Genomic DNA, 8461 nt, shown 5'->3' on the forward strand with positions numbered 1-8461 from the left:
CTCCTGATGATTGTAACCGGCATGCTGAATTGCTTTCATACTAGGGGACGGGTATAAGAGGAGAGCCCTGTTTTGTTTCTCTCTGCCAACCAGTTTCTAAACTCATGTGACAGAGATTATTTTAGCCCTTGTACCAATAAAGCAGAGAAGTTCTGTCCTGAAATCTTTCAAAGTGCCATTTTTACTCTGCCTTGCTCATGATTATAAGGCTCTGGATTTTTTTTTTTCTTAACTACCAATCAGATCCTCTCCAGCTGCAATAATAACATGTGGGATGACGGTTGCCTCCAGTGGCTGTTTAAATTAAACACAGATCTACTGAATAGACACAGAGTGCCAGGAGATCTATTTCTGGGGGAGAGAAGGTGAGAGGAGGAGCTGCTTTCCAGTTAATATTGCCAATGTGTTTCTGAAGCTAAGGATGACACTCTTCTGACTTCTGGACATTATTAATGTCTTTCACTTACAGAACATGTGTTCTGAAAGCCTGCAGCCATGTCACCTTCAAGCTGTCATTTCATAGGGATACTGCAAGTGAAGCACAGCCAGCCTGGTTTAGGATTTGCATGGGAGATATCCAGATGCTACAGGTAATTCAGCTGGTGCTGCATTCCCCGCCAGAGGCAAGACAGAGGCGAACTGGTCTTGCCTCTGCTGGGGAATGCAACACCAACTGAACTGGTCAGCCTTGGAGACTCAGGTTAGGTTGTGGTCTCCCCTCATTGCCACCACCTCTTCCTGCTGAACAAAACTCTTGTGTAGTTAAGGTGCTCCTGGATACACTTCTGGCTTAGCATTTTTTGAGTATTCAGATGTGACCTGCTCCTGTCACTGCTCAGACTGGTATTGGTCCTTGTGTCCCTTCCTGTGTCCCAATAGGTTTTCTGGTGTGCCAGTAAATTTGATCTGGGCAAGGGAAGCTGAGCCACCACCACGCCATTGAAGGCTGCACACGGAGACTGCCCCAAAGGTTCTGCAATAACAGTACAGCAACAAGCCAACATCTCATTTCCCTGTCCCTTGTCTGAGCCCCCCATGGCAGGGTGAATGCTGGTCAAGGTGTCGGAGGGGAGAGGACTCCAGGAAGGCCAAGGAGACTGAGCAGCTTTGGGAGGAAGGGCCAATGAGGCAAGCAGTGCCCGACTGCATGCTTGGGCTGGCCGCCATTCCCGCGGCACGGCCTATTTGCACAGCCTCCTCCTAGGTCAGAGGGATGACATAGCTCGTAAATCAGGCGAGCAGCTGGGCTGTTGGCTGGCTGCTGGAGACTGTTTCAACACAGAGGTTTATGGGGAGCTGCAGAGGGGAAGAGGCTGGGAGGCAATGGTCCCTGACGAGAAGAGCAGATGCGTCGTGCAGCTCTTGCTATTCTGGGCCAGCATCGTCTCCCTTGCAGGCGCTAGGGACATCCCAGAACAGATACAGGGCAGCAAGCATCAGCTGAATCTGCTCTCTCATACATCCATCCCAGACCCTCCTAGCATGCCTTAAACCTGCCCTGGAGGGGAGACCCCACCAATTTATTCAGCTCTCAGGCTGCTTGCTCAGGCTCCCGATTTGAGTAACACTTCCCAGCCTGGACCCGAAAAGTTAAGGCAATATGTTGACTTCAAAGCTGGGTGCAGTGGGCACTATGGGGATCTGAGCACTGTTGGTCATGGTCGTCCTTGAGAGCAGCTCCCTTCTCTCCACACCGTAAGAAGCAGATGTGGCATAGAAGCTTTGTTTCGGAGAGGGCATGATTAATTTTGCTTCTTAGAGGATGACAAATATATTATATTCGCCAACATGCACATGCATTCTCTTTGCCTGATTGGTGACCCCTGTCTTAATGCCAACCTTGCGAGGTCCAGCTCTGTAATCAAAGAGGAAAGCTTTGCAAGCTCGTTAATGCTTTGAAGTCTTTCATTATAAACAGATTTCTCTGGAGCTGGCTAGCATGACACCTGTTGCTAGCATGGTTTCATTTGGTATTAAAGTGGATGTTGCATCTGGAGGCATCTGGGGACGTTCAGCTGCGATTCTGCACACAGGGACCAGCTGAGGGTGTTGCTGTGCCTGTAATGGTAAGGGCAAAAGGAAACAGGGGAAGCTGCTGTTCCCTCTTGGTGCCAACAGAGGTGAAATTTCCTGCTGGCAGGATTTATTGCTTGTGAATAGATGAACCCAGTGCTCTGCTAAGCTGAGGAACTGCAGAGTCTCCCAGTGTAATGTCTGCGGATCCCTCTTCCTTGCTTTCCATGGCTCTTGTGTTGTCTCTGGAGGCCAGGGTGTACCCTCCTGGCTGAGGAGCTCTGCTTCACCCTCTTTTGAGGCCCAGAAACACCCTTTTTTCTGGTCAGTGGTTCTTGCCTCTGCACCAGCGAGCTGCAAGCCCTCCAACCTGCTCAGACCCCTCAGGGCACAGCCATGAGCAGTCCCTAGGCAGTGATGAGGGAATTGCTCTGAGCTTCAAGCAGGACAGACCTGGGACAGCTTGGCCAAGCACCACTCCCTCCTCCTCACCCCCAGAGAGACATCCTTATCTTGGTCTGGGATGTATCCCTGCCTGTCTTGGCTTTCTGGGGTCAGAAAAGGCTTTCTATGAGCTGTCAGACATGCTCAGGTCTCTTCCACTGTATTTCTAGGTCTTCTCAGCCATTCCCACAACTGAGGAGGCTCCAGTGGATGGACCCCTCTAGCGAAAGGCCTATCTGGGTTGCTGTAAGTCGGCATTGCTTGGGGATCCCTTGGCAGGGGACAAGACTGGAATAGGTTGCAGTGTCTCCCCAAAGCAACAGCAGCCCTACATGAAGGTGCTGGCCTGGGAAGAGTCAGACTGGCTGAAAGCAGAGATAGAAAGCATCAGGTTCCTGTGGCTTAAGGGCTAAAGGTCTAGGACATAAAGGTGTTTTGAGGCTGTGGGTTTGAATCCCATGTGATTCCAAAGAGAGAGGTGTTTTTGTGTTTTTTCCAGAGGGCAAAAAAAAAGCTGTGCCTAACCCCAAACAAAAAAGGAGGCCCCCCCACCCTACTACCTTTCCCAACTAAACATCCCAGTTGAGTTCAAATGCAGTTCAGAGGGGTGAGGAGCAGGGCCTAAGGCACAATTTAACTACTTGGCTTGTCTGGGTGAGCTCTGAAAGGCTCTGAGAGCAGCTCCCTTCTCTGCTGGGCACCCAGCCAAGTCAGGCCAAGACACTACAGTGGTTTCCCTCCAGCACCAGGGGCTCTGGAGGTATCAAGATGTTTGTGGTCCTTGCACAAGGGTCTGGCATGGTGCATGGTGGCTGCAGGGTCTGTACTGTCCTCCATGGCCCACGAGGCCCTGTCTCTCCCAATGAGATGTTTCCCTTGTAGCAAGGTTTGGCAATGGCAGCTGTGTCACAGCAGCTGGGGTCCAAACAGGCACCTGGGTGGACAAGCTGCAGGTGAGCAGAGACATGCTCCCTGGAGATGGAGGAGCAGGAACTGGGGTAAAACTGTGAGGTTTTGGAAAACCCAGGGGATGGGAAAGCACTTCTTGTGGGGGGCAAGGGAAGGGAGTGAGGGGGTCTGTCATTATGCCGTGGCAGAAGCAAGCTTATTGGGAAAGTCAAAGAAGCCATGAGGAGAAGAGGGTGTCACTGGGCTTGAGAAGTGTCTCAGGCTGGGTCCCCCGAGGGCTGGGCAAGTTGTGCAGCCCTTGGGGTGGGAGTCAGCACACCTAGAAAGAGCAGGCAGCCCACCAGGATGGCCGAGTGGTAAAGGCGTTGGACTTAAGATCCAATGGGCACATGCCCGCGTGGGTTCGAACCCCACTTCTGGTAGGAGCCTTGTTTTTCCCTTGGCCTTGATCAACACCATTGCAGTGGCCAGGGCACTGGAGTAATCTCCCCCGAGATAACTGCCTGTGCTGTGTGCAGCCCAAAGGGAGCCAAGGTGATTCAGAGGGCCCTGGTGGGATTGTGGAGTGAGAAATGAGTGGGTCCCTCCAAAATATAGACTATGGCTCTTGTCCCTTAATGCAGGGAGTGCTGAAATCATTGTGGGCTTGAATCCCACATGCTCCCAAAATAGAGGTCTGTTTTCTCCAAGGCAGAAATAAAATAAAAAAAAATTAAAAAAAAAGAAAAAGAAAAAGATAAAAGCCTTGAAGGGGGGAAAAAGCAGTTTAAGCTCTGAACAGCCCAGTCAAGTCACAAGGACAAGCTAGTGGCCCTAGGGAGTTCAGGGAGATGGAACTGGACTAGTCCATGCTGGCTCTTCTTGCCAGCTCTGCCCCTCGTCTGCTCTGTGACCCCAGACCCATCGCTTGGCCTCATCCAAGGCACCCTTTAGCCTTCAGGAGCTAGGAACCGCACTTGCACTCATAGAGGGCTTTGGCAGTGCCCAAAGTCCCGGGAGCTGACTTTGAGAGTGTACAGCATGGCAGAAGGGGGCTCCTGGTGTTGCAGGTTAAACTGGGGAAGTTCTTGAGAACCTGAGAACAGCTCCTCTGTTGTATGGAGAGGTGCTGTGCCATAGTGTATCTCGAGTCTGTGCCTATAAATGCTTGCAAGGTTTTAGCTCTACTGTTCACATGTGGCCACACACACGCAGAAGGCCCATTGCGGCCACCACATATTTCCCTCAGTAAAGGATTAGTCTGCTGGACCCATGGAGATGCAGTCAGGTTTTCATTTGGCTGCTTTGCTCCAGCCTGAGGCCAATCGGAAATGTCCTACTGCTGGGACATGATTTGAAGTGATGGTGTTAATTTAGTTAATTAGGATTCCTGGGTAGCGTGCGCTCCTTGCAAATCAGCTTACCATTGTAGTATCACTGGAAAGAGTTATTTGCTGGTGCATGGGGTTATGTATGAATTTATGATTATGATGTAGGACCATTAATTTCATGTTTGTGGCAGATGATACAGCTCAGTTAAAAGTTGCACGTTAAGATCTTTGGCTCTCTCTGATATATGGGAATCAGATTGTAGCCTGCAGGAAGGATTACAGGGCCTGTAAGAGTGGACATATAACAGTTGGGGCAGGACCCAGAGGAGAGGACTTGGGAGGAATTATTCTGCTCCTCTCCCATTTGATTAATAGTGGGAGTGAAATTCTGTGCATATCCACTAAAGCTGTCTTGTTGCAACTAACCTTAGTCATTAAATGATGCAAAGAATGACAAATACATCTTTGAGAGTATCCCAGGGGGTCTGAGCAGCTCTGCAGGTCAAACTTTTTACCTCTGATGGCTTGGAGTCAGACTCCTGTCTAGTTTGTGTGTCAAAGGCTTTTGGTGGCCTCTGCTGAGTTCAAAGCCCCAAATCACCTCATCTGAGCCTCTTTGTTGATCCATATTCGCACAAAGCTTGTGTTTTTTCCACCCCAGGGGTATGGGTTCTGGTCTATTTCTGATTCTTGGAGGATGTTTATCCACTTTGCAAAACCGTTGGGTACACAGAGCATCATCTGAGAGCACCCTGCGCTGAATTAACAGCCTTTGTATCACAGGCTTCACAGCCTTGGCAGACTCACACGGACATCCGGGATCAAGTGTTAATTTGCCTCAGGACTGAGATCAAATGGCAGAGAGCCATGTAAGAACGCAGGGCTGGAGGTTTGGGGACTGAAACAGCAATAAGGCCACTGGCCACGGTAGGTTAGAGCTGTGGTGCACTGATAAGTAAACTGCTTTCCACCAAACCACAGCTTTCCTTCTTCTCACCTTTACTCTCCCGAGCTGTATATCCTCCAACTGTTTGACAGAACTAAAAAGAGCAGCTTGTCCAGTAGCCATTTCAATGTATCATATTTATTAAGATCATTATTGCAGGTTAAATACCAATAGTTTATTAAAAATATATTTATTATAGATTAACTATACAGCGTACACATCTGTTATTTTGTGGTTAAAAGTAAACCACAGTAAAAGGTTTTTAATAATGAATTTGTATTGAAGTAGTGTACAATAAGTATCTTTAGCAATCTTACTCTCAATTTCACAAGACAGTTTTATGTTCAATAAATACCTAGAGATTATTAAAAACATATTTATCAAAGATTAACAGTGATGAAATAGATACAAATCTAAGCTGCTAAAGCTCAATAAACACTTATAATAATCAATTCTTATATTAAAACACAATAACTGCCTTATTTAATCTAAATGAAATGGGTTTTTGGAATCTTTATAAGTGTCATTTTTTGCTGTGTGTGCCTGCTTCTAGATCTCAGATTAGATCATGGGATATTTGTACTTAAAATAAATCAAGTACTTAGGTAAAAGCAAACCAGTCCTAGAATAACACAGGCTGTTTTGGGAATGGGGAACCAGAACTTCGGTGGATGTAGGTCAAAGCAAGTCCATTGGCATCTGAGGAACTAGTCTAGTTCACCCCAGCTCTGGATCCTAGAGAAATCCCCAAATCCAGTCCATCCTGTAGCTCCTATCACCATCTCCAGCCTCACGGCTTCCAGGATAGGGAGTCTGGAGCAGCAAATCGCAACTTCTTTAAAATCACAGATGCACCCACACTGTTTTGGATACAAAAACCTACAGCCTGTCTTGATTCCCATTATTATCTAGCGCTTGGAGGCAGAGTGATAAAATGAGCTAAGTATTTAGGAGGTAAACAAAATGTTATTGTTTTACTATTGTAACACTACTGTTATAATTGCCTGCTGGCAGGCGGGGAGAGCTTGTGCCTGTGCCTGCCAGCAGGTGTGGGGAGCAGCCGGGAGCTTGCTTTTTGTGGGAGTGTCACGGGCTGCCTGGGTGTCTCAGCGCGTCGGTGGCCTTCGGATCACAGGCTGGACTTCTGGAGGACTCAAACTTCTGAACCATCCTGACAGCAGGCCTGGGGTTTTGGAAATCTCACAAGTCAGCCCCCAGCCCATCTGGATCTTTTGCCTAATCCCAGTGTTTGGTGGTGTTTTTACCTCATGTTTGGTCTTGGGCTTCTACATCAGTGCAGCTCAGAGCCAAATCTAGGTGAGGATACAAAGCAGAAGCACCCGATTTTGACAAAGTTTGCGTGCTGTGTGCCTTGGGCGTGGGCTGTGCCTTAGCACGGGGTGCTGTGTGGGTTGTTGTCTCCGATATCTGCAATGCATTGAGGCGTATCTGCCTCTCGTGACGGCAGGATCTCGGAAAACCATCCGAGAGGGACAGGCACCCCCTGCATGGCTAGTCAGCACTAGTCCAAATATACCGTGATTTTTTTAATCCACTGATTGCCTGTTCAATCCCTTCCTTCTCTTTATGAGTTTGAAAACCAGACACAGGCACTGCTCTGAGGAAGACATCAACAGCGGTAAAACACAAGCTGCTGGAAACAAGCTAACTGGACTACATCAGCCCAGAGAGACCAGGCTGTTTGTCATTAATAAAGCCGTGACGGTTTTCTTTCCCTTGTCCAGCTTGTGCCCTGATTTTGATGAAGAGTCCCCTAGAGGACTCGAGATGTGTCTTTATATAATCACACCATGGCAGTCAGCGGGGTGTAGGATTTTAGGTGCTACTGAGCAGCTCTGTAGGATGAAATGTGTGCTTGAGGCTGCCGAGAAAAAACCCTCGAAGGCAGAGCAGAGTCAGGGTACGACAAAGGGAGCTGAGCATCCCTGTCAGGTTGGAGGAACCCCTTGGAGAGGTGGTGGTTGGGAGGGAGCGGGGAGTTTCTGGCCTGTATCAGCTGCCGGTTCTCCTATACCTCCTGTCCTGGGGCAACCCCGTCCATGCTCGCGGTGCAGTGAGACCGTGCCTGGCTTTGTGAGTGTGAGGGATGCGTCTGACTCGGGAGAGGGCCCATATCACAACCCAGGAAGATTTTGCTGCCTTAACTGGGTGAGGACAGCATTTTAGCAGTTTGCAGTGCTGGCTCCATTGGATGCCATGGGGATCTGTCATCGTATTTTGGCAAGGTCTCATCTGCGTGATGCCTCCAGCATCCAAGATGCCTCTGTTGCCAGGAGCTCCTGACTTCACTTCTTGTCCCACCTGGGGAAACAACCAGAATAGCTCAGAGGCTCTCTGTGTCTCTAACGCAATCATGTGCTCCTCTGTGGACTTCAGAAAAGTTACATTTGTTTATACCCTGAGCAAGTTTTGCTGCTGTACGTGTTCCTCTGTCTATCCACCCTGAAGGAGGATGCCTAGCTTGCAGGGGGGTTGTGGAGGGGGGAGTTTTCCAGCTTAGCAGAGGGCTGCAATTACAGAGGTGACCAGAGAAAAAAGACAAGCGGGCACGCACCAGTGCCTTTAATAGAAGGCAATGATTCTTCTGGGCTCCGGAGTAATACAGGAGATCGGGTTTTAATAAATTAACAACCTACAAGTAACAATCTCAAGCAATTAAACTCTGGAATGAAGGCGAGCACCATGAAATGTGTTCTGGAGCCAGTGGGGGGTGGCAAAGACAATCTCTGAGCAGTGGAGAAGGCAAAAATAAAACAAAAATGCCCCAGAGGGAGTGGGAGAGATCTGCTCCCCTCTTGTTTCTGTCATGCATGCTTGT

General features: G+C 48.8%; 1 non-coding gene across 1 annotated transcript; it reads left to right on the plus strand.

The window, feature by feature from the left end:
- Positions 1-3705: 3705 nt before the first annotated feature.
- TRNAL-UAA (transfer RNA leucine (anticodon UAA)) lies at positions 3706-3788 on the plus strand. The gene has a single exon. It is a non-coding gene; the product is annotated as a tRNA-Leu (tRNA).
- Positions 3789-8461: the final 4673 nt, after the last annotated feature.

Source organism: Apteryx mantelli, chromosome 12, assembly GCF_036417845.1.
Source record: "Apteryx mantelli isolate bAptMan1 chromosome 12, bAptMan1.hap1, whole genome shotgun sequence".
Classification (NCBI taxonomy): Eukaryota; Metazoa; Chordata; class Aves; order Apterygiformes; family Apterygidae; genus Apteryx; species Apteryx mantelli.